The sequence below is a fragment of the Rattus rattus genome, chromosome 11 (assembly GCF_011064425.1).
Source record: "Rattus rattus isolate New Zealand chromosome 11, Rrattus_CSIRO_v1, whole genome shotgun sequence".
Classification (NCBI taxonomy): Eukaryota; Metazoa; Chordata; class Mammalia; order Rodentia; family Muridae; genus Rattus; species Rattus rattus.
In genome coordinates this window covers 98,226,211-98,236,080 of record NC_046164.1, presented here as the reverse complement: position 1 = coordinate 98,236,080, position 9,870 = coordinate 98,226,211, and the positions used below count along the sequence as shown (strand labels likewise).

Sequence of the window (9,870 nt, the reverse complement as noted above, 5' to 3'; positions counted from 1 at the left end):
CACAACAACTTAGGATATATTTCTTATTCTATTATTTTTGTTACTACTGCTGTTAAGAATGTTCACTTGAGGGTTGGGGATTTGGCTCAGTGGAAGAGCGCTTGCCTAGTAAGCGCAAGGCCCTGGGTTCGGTCCCTGGCTCCGAAAAAAAAAGAAAGAAAAAAAAAAAAAAAAGAATGTTCACTTGAAATCTAGGTGGTTGCATATGATCCTAGCTATAAAAGGCCTCAAAACAAATTATCATAGGCACTTTGTAGAGATGTTCGTTCATTTGTTTGTTTGTTTCTTCCTTTCAGTTCGTGGTGTGTGTGTGTGTGTGTGTGTGTGTGTGTGTGTGTGTGTGTGTGTGTGTTGCTAAGGACTGAACCCAGAATATAACAAATATAAGAAGCAGTCCACACACCGCGCTCTGCACAGTCCTCCAATCCTTGCTCGCAGTCTCTCTGCTATCATGCCTATGTTCATTGTGAATACCAATGTTCCTGACGCCTCTCTGTCAGAGGGGTTTCTCTTGAAGCTCACCCAGCAGCTGGTGCAGGCCACTGGCAACCTGGCACAGTACATCGCAGTGACCATGGTCCCGGACCAACTCATGACTTTTTGTGGCACAAATGACCCCTGTGCCCTCTGCAGCCTGCATCAGCAAGATTGGTGGAGCCCAGAACCGCAACTACAGCAAGGTGCTATGCAGCCTGCACATCATCCGGACCGGGTCGACACCAACTGTTACAGCACGAATGCAGCCAATGTAGGATGGAACAGTTCCATCTTTGCTTGAGTCCTGGCTTCACTTACCTGCACCGCTGTTCTTCAAGCCTTGCTTATCCACAGGTAACGATGCCCACCTTCCGGTCGGGAGAAATAAATGGTTTAAGAGGCAAAAAAAGCACTCCATCATTGAGTTGGCTTACAAGTTTGAGACTAGCTTGAGGTACAAGGTGAGACATTGTTTCAAAACAAAGCAAAACAAAAAACAAGCAAAAACCTAAATTACATCCCCGACACAAATTGGAACCTGTAATCTTTAATTGAAAATTATCTCTCCTGTATTTATAATGGTGTGCATAGTATGACATAGTATGACATAGTATGGATTTCTAGAATAGTCTTTTGTTTCTTTTTAACATTTATTCATTTTGCACGTTAGTGTCACATCATGTGTTTCGAGGTAAGAGGATAACTGCGGAGTCAGTTCTCTGTTTCTATCAGAAGGAAATGAACCCAGGTTGTCATTTCTAGTAGCAAGTGCCTTTATCAACTGAGCCATCTTGCTAGCTTGTGTGTGCACATGAGTGCATGTGCGTGTGCTTGTGTGTAAGTTGATGCAGGGTTGTACCATGTATCCTAGGCCAGCCCTATTCACAATCCTCCTACCTTAGCTATTATTTAAACACACATCAAATAGTCTTATGGTGTGTTATGACCAAGTATATGTGTTGGCAGGAAAGGAATATGAATTTTTATTTAAGTGGCAAACTAGACTATGGAGGTTGGTTTCAGCCCAGCCTTTGGATTTCCTGGTGATGATTTTTTTCCCTTGTAGAGAAATGACTAGGGCTACAGAGATGGCTCAGTGTCTAAGAACATTTAATGTTCTTCTGGAAGAACTGAGTTTGATTCCTACAGACTATGTCAGATATCTCACAACCATCTCTAATTCCAGCACTAGGGAGATCCAAGACCTCTGACCTCTGAGGGCACCCATTCACACACACACACACACACACACACACACACACACACACACACACACACAGAGAGAGAGAGAGAGAGAGAGACAGAGACAGAGACAGAGAGACAGAGAGAGACAGAGAGAGACAGAGAGAGAGAGAGAGAGAATTAAAAAATAAAATTAAATAGTTTTAAAATGTCTATTGAATCTATACTTAACTAATTCAAGTCTGGCCCTTTAAGGTGGGAATCTTCACTCTTTTATGCCTATTTTCCTTAGGTTTGCTCTTCTCATTGTGTCCTGTATTTCCTGGATGTTTGGAGTTAGGAGTTTTTTGCATTTTGTATTTTCTTGGACTGCTGTGTCAGTGTTTTCTATGGTATCTTCTGCCCCTGAGATTCTCTCTTCTATCTCTTGTATTTTGTTGGTGATGCTTGAGTCTATGACTCTTGATCTCTTTCCTAGGTTTTCTATGTCCATGGTTGTCTCCCTTTGTGATTTCTTAATTTTTCTATTTCCACTTTTAGATCCTGGATGGTTTTAATTCCTTCACCTGTTTGGTTGTGTTTTCCTGTAATTCTTTAAGGGATTTTTGTGTTTCCTCTTTAAGGGTTTCTACTTGTTTACCTGTGTTGTCCTATATTTCTTTAAGGGAGTTGTGTATGTCCTTCTTAAAGTCCTCTATCATCATCATGAGATGTAATTTTAAATCAGAATCTTGCTTTTCTGGTATGTTGGAGTATCCAGGACTTGCTGCAGTGGGAGAACTGGGTTCTGATGATGCCAAGTAGCCTTGTCTTGCCCTTGCCTCTCATCATCTGGTTAACGCTAGTGTTTGTTCATCGGTCTTGCTGTCTTTGACTGGAGCCTGTCCTTCCTTTGAGTCTGTGATCTTAGGTGTGTTAGCACTCCTGGAAGGTCAGTTTTCTCTGGGTGCAATTTGGGTACAGAGAGCTGTGCCACAGGGTTAACTCTGGGATGCAGATGGAAACTAGAAGGATCCTGTTCAGTTGCTCAACGGTTCTGTGCCCTGTGGTCTCCTGGAGGATCCCTCTTTGTCCAGTTATTGGAGTAAAAGTGTTCGTCTCACCTGTGAACTTAATGAGTGACAGCACTTCTGGGAGACCAGCTCTCTCTGGGCAGGATTTGGGTCCGGAGAGCTATGCTAAGAATTTGATCTCCTAAGCATAGTGCTCCACATTGTACACATCTTCATGAGCTCAAGAAATAACAGTTGAAGTCCTTTTTATTTATGTATACATATATGTATGTGGTGTATGTATATGTTCATATGTGTGCACATACACAGCTACCAGAGGTAGAAGTTGATATCTTCCTCAGTCATTTCTCCAACCCTATTTTTTCAGATACTGATCTCTCATGAAGCCCGGTGCTTCCTGATTTGTCTAAACTCACTGCCCAGGATCCCTAATTCTATGAGGTAAACTGATATTCCTATACCTGCATGGCCAACTGAACCATCTCCATAGCCCATTTTTTCTAATACAAAGTCTCTTGTTTTCTAGGGTGGCTTTGAATTTGATATGTACCTGAAGATGACTTCTGATCTCTCTGACTCCGTCTACTGAGTGATAGGATTATGGTCATGTGTCACTAATCCTCAGAAATGGCACAGAAGACTGAACCCAGGGTATCTATCCTCCAACCCAGGACATCTTTAGCCTTATTAATGTTCTTCTATGTATCAGATATGATGCTGGTTCCTAGAAAAATAAGACTAAGAAATGACAGGTGAATGTTTGACCTCAAGGAGCTTATTTTTACAATCTAGTGGGGAAGGAAGACTAAACTTTAATCACCTTTGACTCTAAAGTTATAAGTAGAAATAAGTACTGTTAAAGAGACAGATCAGTCTAGTTTGTTTCCTGTTTCTGTGATAAATTACCCTTACCAATAGCAATGTAGAGGAAGGAAGAATTTATTCATCTAGTAAATCCCGCTCACAGTTCATCATTGAGAAAAGTTGCAGCAGGAATTTTTAAGGGTGCCTACTTACTTTTCCACACAATATTATCTCTGAACTTACTCTAGTCTAGAAGTACAGCAGAAGTCATGGAGGATGCTGCTGGCGAATTGGCTCAAGGATAGGTTTACTCTTAGATTTATTTACTTACTTATATTTTTTTATCTTTCTTTCTTCTTTTTTTTTTTTTTCCGGAGCTGGGGACTGAACCCAGGGCCTTGCGCTTGCTAGGCAAGCGCTCTACCACTGAGCTAAATCCCCAACCCCATACTTATATTTTTTCAGTCAGCTAGCTTTTTATACATTCAGAACCACCTGCCCAAGAAATAGTGTTACCCTCAGCATGCTAGGCCCTCCTATGTTAATTAATAGTCCAGACAATCCCTTCTAGACATGTCCACAGGCCAATCTGATTCAGGCAAGGCCTCAATTGAGTTTCTAGGCTGTGTCAAGTTAAGGCTAACCAGGTCAGAGATCTACCATAAAACAAAGAACATAGGCTCTTTTATCTAAGCCCCTTCAGATTCACCCTTCATCTTTCTTGACTTTCCCCTGTTCCTGTAGCTTTGGGTTGAGTTTGACTAAAGAAATATTCACCAGGCAGGAGAAGGGAGAGTAGGCAAAGAAGAACCAGGATCCTTTATTTTCTTTCTGACCAAGAATTCCATTGATTTCTTTTCTTTCCAGAAGAGCACATCCCTTTGAGCTCCAGGAGCCATCTTCTTACTCCTCTTAGCTCAGGATGCTTCATAAAGGCTGCTTGGTGCTCACTTCAACAAATAAATATTCCCTCATTGAACTCACCCATGCCTGTGCCATCCTTTTCCAGTAGCCCTCTGATGTTGGCCTAGACTGGAAGTGGCTAGGCTGCTGGTGGTAAAAGGAATATTTTCAGCAGAGGAAAGAGTCTTTCATTTAGGAAAGTGTTTGAAGAAAGGGCAGTTGGAATGTAGAAATGGAGGATGAAACAGAGGTAGAAGCTGACACCCTATCATAGGTCACAGGATAAAGTAAACCATCTTCCTGTTTCCATGATGTCTTCTTTTTGGGAAAGGGTACTGTTCAGGTTTGAAACACCTCCTGTGTTTAGGAAACTCTTCACTTTGAGTCAATTGAAGGTCAGTTGGCCTCTTATTGTAGATGCCCTGTGGGCAAATGGTGAGGTGTGGGCACCTGGCCTGGCCTTAGTCAACTCGGTGTTCCTGACTAATGTTTGGGCCTCAAGACAGAAGCACTCAGTAAGAAGCTTGTTTCTCAACCCTGAAATTTCACCTCACACCAGTGAGAATGGCTAAGATCAAAAACTCAGGTGACAGCAAATGCTGGCGAGGATGTGGAGAAAGAGGAGGAGGAGGAGGGGGGGGAGGATGATAAGTGGCCTGATGAGTTAGCCCTTTGGCTAAGAGTGGTTTTCCCCAAGTTTGATGGCTTTATTTGATCCCTAAGACTCATGTGGCAGAACAGCCACCTGTAAGTCCAGCTCCTGGAGGTCTAATAGATCTGGTAGTTCTGAACACAAGCAAGTCTCAGAGTCAATCCTAGCCCTTCCAGAGCCCAAACAGGAAGAAACCGATTTACTGTTTGGGGAATGGCTTTCCTTCTTTTCTTTTCTTTTTCAGTGCTAAGCATTGAACCTGAGGCCACAAGCCTGCTAGGACAGCACTCTATCACAGGGTTTATACCTCCAAGTAGAATTGATTTTCTCTGGAGGTTAAGTAGTTTGTTATGCAGCCTAGGCTGGCCTCAAATTAGTGAGCTATGTGCCTCAGTGTGCTGAAGGTAAGATTATAGATGTGTGTTACCATACACAACTTGGAATTGATTTTTTATTACTTTTTGGTTGTTCACTGCTAGTGTACAGAAATTTATTTTTGCATGCTGGTTTTGTGTGAATCTTATTAAACTTGTTTAGTTCAGTGGGTTTTTGTGGTTGATTCCTTTCGATTTTCTACATACATGATTAAGCAGTTTATAACTAGAGAGGGTTTTATGCCCTCCTTTTTGGTGTGATCTTTCATTTTTTTTATTGCATAATTGTTTGACTAGGACATGCTGTACAATTTTCAGGAGTTGGTTTTCTCTTTCTACCAGGTAAATTCTGGCCACTGATCTCAGGTCATCAAGATGGTCAGCAAGTGCCTTTACCTGTTTAGGCATCTCAGCAGCTCAAGAACTGTTGTTAATGTGAGCTGGAATACATTTTCTGTTTACTTAGACTTTAAGGTTACAGCCTAGCTTATAAAGTAACTAGGCTTACTATAGGGTCTCTCTGGAATCCAGAGAACTTAATGGTATAGTCTTAATCAATTTGGAAATAGTATAAAACAGATAATCCTGGGATTGAGGATACACAAGAAAGCTAAAAGTGTGGATAGAGCCTTACTTCTAAAAGCACGATATGAAATGGCAAGTATAGCAAGCAGATCTTGTGCTGTATTGGATTTATTGTTAGGAAACCACTTAACCAACGTTTGACTTCTGTTTAAGTTCTTATGAAGGTTTAACTCTAATTGGGATTTTAAAATCCCAATTATAAGACTTATTGTTTGTTTTTTTTTTTTTTTAGTCTTCTTTTTTTTTTTTTTTTTTTTTTTTTATTAACTTGAATATTTCTTATATACATTTTAGTATTATTCCTTTCCGGTTTCGGGCAAACATCCCCTCCCCCCCCCTTCCTTATGGGTGTTCCTCCCCGACCCTCCCCCATTGCCGCCCCCAACAGTCTAGTTCACTGGGGTTCAGTCTTAGCAGGACCCAGGGCTTCCCTTCCACTGGTGCTCTTACTAGGATATTCATTGCTACCTATGAGGTCAGAGTCCAGGGTCAGTCCATGTATAGTCTTTAGGTAGTGGCTTAGTCCCTGGAAGCTCTGGTGGCTTGTCATTGTTGTACATATAGGGTCTCGAGCCCCTTCAAGCTCTTCCAGTTCTTTCTCTGATTCCTTCAACGGGGGTCCTATTCTCAGTTCAGAAGTTTGCTGCTGACATTCGCCTCTGTATTTGCTGTATTCTGGCTGTGTCTCTCAGGAGCGATCTACACTTCTGCACTTCTTTGCTTCATCCATCTTGTCTAATTGGGTGGCTGTATATATATGGGCCACATGTGGGGCAGGCTCTGAATGGATGTTCCTTCAGTCTCTGTTTTAATCTTTGCCTCTCTCTTCCCTGCCAAGGGTATTCTTGTTCCCCTTTTAAAGAAGGAGTGAAGCATTCACATTTTGATCCTCCGTCTTGAGTTTCATTTGTTCTAGACATCTAGGGTAATTCAGGCATTTGGGCTAATAGCCACTTATCAATGAGTGCATACCATGTATGTCTTTCTGTGATTGGGTTAGCTCACTCAGGATGATATTTTCCAGTTCCAACCATTTGCCTACAAATTTCATAAACTCGTTGTTTTTGATAGCTGAGTAATATTCCATTGTGTAGATATACCACATTTTCTGTATCCATTCCTCTGTTGAAGGGCATCTGGGTTCTTTCCAGCTTCTGGCTATTATAAATAAGGCTTTCTGCGATGAACATAGTGGAGCACGTGTCTTTTTTTATATGTTGGGGCATCTTTTGGGTATATGCCCAAGAGAGGGATAGCTGGATCCTCAGGCAGTTTAATGTCCAATTTTCTGAGGAACCTCCAGACTGATTTCCAGAATGGTTGTACCAGTCTGCAATCCCACCAACAATGGAGGAGTGTTCCTCTTTCTCCACATCCTCGCCAGCATTTGCTGTCACCTGAGTTTTTGATCTTAGCCATTCTCACTGGTGTGAGGTGAAATCTCAGGGTTGTTTTGATTTGCATTCCCCTGATGACTAAAGATGTTGAACTTTTCTTTCGGTGTTTCTCAGCCATTCGGCATTCCTCAGCTGTGAATTCTTTGTTTAGCTCTGAACCCCATTTTTAATAGGGTTATTTGTCTCCCTGCGGTCTAACTTTTTGAGTTCTTTGTATATTTTGGATATAAGGCCTCTATCTGTTGTAGGATTGGTAAAGATCTTTTCCCAATCTGTTGGTTGCCGTTTTGTCCTAACCACAGTGTCCTTTGCCTTACAGAAGCTTTGCAGTTTTATGAGATCCCATTTGTCGATTCTTGATCTTAGAGCATAAGCCATTGGTGTTTTGTTCAGGAAATTTTTTCCAGTGCCCATGTGTTCCAGATGCTTCCCTAGTTTTTCTTCTATTAGTTTGAGTGTGTCTGGTTTGATGTGGAGGTCCTTGATCCACTTGGACTTAAGCTTTGTACAGGGTGATAAGCATGGATCGATCTGCATTCTTCTACATGTTGACCTCCAGTTGAACCAGCACCATTTGCTGAAAATGCTATCTTTTTTCCATTGGATGGATTTGGCTCCTTTGTCAAAAATCAAGTGACCATAGGTGTGTGGGTTCATTTCTGGGTCTTCAATTCTGTTCCATTGGTCTATCTGTCTGTCTCTGTACCAATACCATGCAGTTTTTATCACTATTGCTCTGTAATACTGCTTGAGTTCAGGATAGTGATTCCCCTGAAGTCCTTTTTTTTATTGTTGAGGATAGTTTTAGCTATCCTGGTTTTTTGTTATTCCAGATGAATTTGCAAATTGTTCTGTCTAACTCTTTGAAGAATTGGATTGGTATTTTGATGGGGATTGCATTGAATCTGTAGATCGCTTTTTTGGTAAAATGGCCATTTTTACTATATTAATCCTGCCAATCCATGAGCATGGGAGATCTTTCCACCTTCTGAGGTCTTCTTCAATTTCTTTCTTCAGTGTCTTGAAGTTCTTATTGTACAGATCTTTTACTTGCTTGGTTAAAGTCACACCGAGGTATTTTATATTATTTGGGTCTATTATGAAGGGTGTCATTTCCCTAATTTCTTTCTCGGCTTGTTTCTCTTTTGTGTAGAGGAAGGCTACTGATTTATTTGAGTTAATTTTATACCCAGCCACTTTGCTGAAGTTGTTTTTAGGCTTAGTAGTTCTCTGGTGGAACTTTTGGGATCACTTAAATATACTATCATATCATCTGCAAATAGTGATATTTTGACTTCTTCTTTTCCGATCTGTATCCCCTTGATCTCCTTTTGTTGTCTGATTGCTCTGGCTAGAACTTCAAGAACTATATTGAATAAGTAGGGAGAGAGTGGGCAGCCTTGTCTAGTCCCTGATTTTAGTGGGATTGCTTCAAGTTTCTCTCCATTTAGTTTAATGTTAGCAACTGGTTTGCTGTATATGGCTTTTATTATGTTTAGGTATGGGCCTTGTATTCCTATTCTTTCCAGGACTTTTATCATGAAGGGGTGTTGAATTTTGTCAAATGCTTTCTCAGCATCTAATGAAATGATCATGTGGTTTTGTTCTTTCAGTTTGTTTATATAATGGATCACGTTGATGGTTTTCCGTATATTAAACCATCCCTGCATGCCTGGGATGAAGCCTACTTGATCATGGTGGATGATTGCTTTGATGTGCTCTTGGATTCGTTTGCCAGAATTTTGTTGAGTATTTTTTGCCAATGTTCATAAGGGAAATTGGTCTGAAGTTCTCTTTCTTTGTTGGGTCTTTGTGTGGTTTAGGTATAAGAGTAATTGTGGCTTCATAGAAGGAATTCGGTAGTGCTCCATCTGTTTCAATTTTGTGGAATAGTTTGGATAATATTGGTATGAGGTCTTCTATGAAGGTCTGATAGAATTCTGCACTAAACCCGTCTGGACCTGGGCTCTTTTTTGTTGGGAGGCCTTTAATGACTGCTTCTATTTCCTTAGAGTTATGGGGTTGTTTAACTGGTTTATCTGTTCCTGATTTAACTTCGGTACCTGGTATCTGTCTAGGAAATTGTCCATTTCCTGTAGATTTTCAAGTTTTGTTGAATATAGGCTTTTATAGTAAGATCTGATGATTTTTTGAATTTCCTCTGAATCTGTAGTTATGTCTCCCTTTTCATTTCTGATTTTGTTAATTTGGACACACTCTCTGTGTCCTCTCGTTAGTCTGGCTAGGGTTTATCTATCTTGTTGATTTTCTCAAAGAACCAACTTTTTGGTTCTGTTGATTCTTTCTATGGTCCTTTTGTTTCTACTTGGTTGATTTCAGCTCTGAGTTTGATTATTTCCTGCCTTCTACTCTTCCTGGGTGTATTTGCTTCTTTTTGTTCTAGAGCTTTTAGGTGTGCTGTCAAGCTGCTGACATATGCTCTTTCCTGTTTCTTTCTGCAGGCACTCAGCGCTATGAGTTTT

At 40.8% G+C, this 9,870-nt stretch overlaps 1 pseudogene; it reads left to right on the top strand.

Moving 5' to 3' along the window:
• Window positions 1–451: 451 nt before the first annotated feature.
• On the top strand, window positions 452–778 carry LOC116912083 (annotated as a pseudogene).
• The last annotated feature ends 9,092 nt before the right edge of the window (window positions 779–9,870 follow it).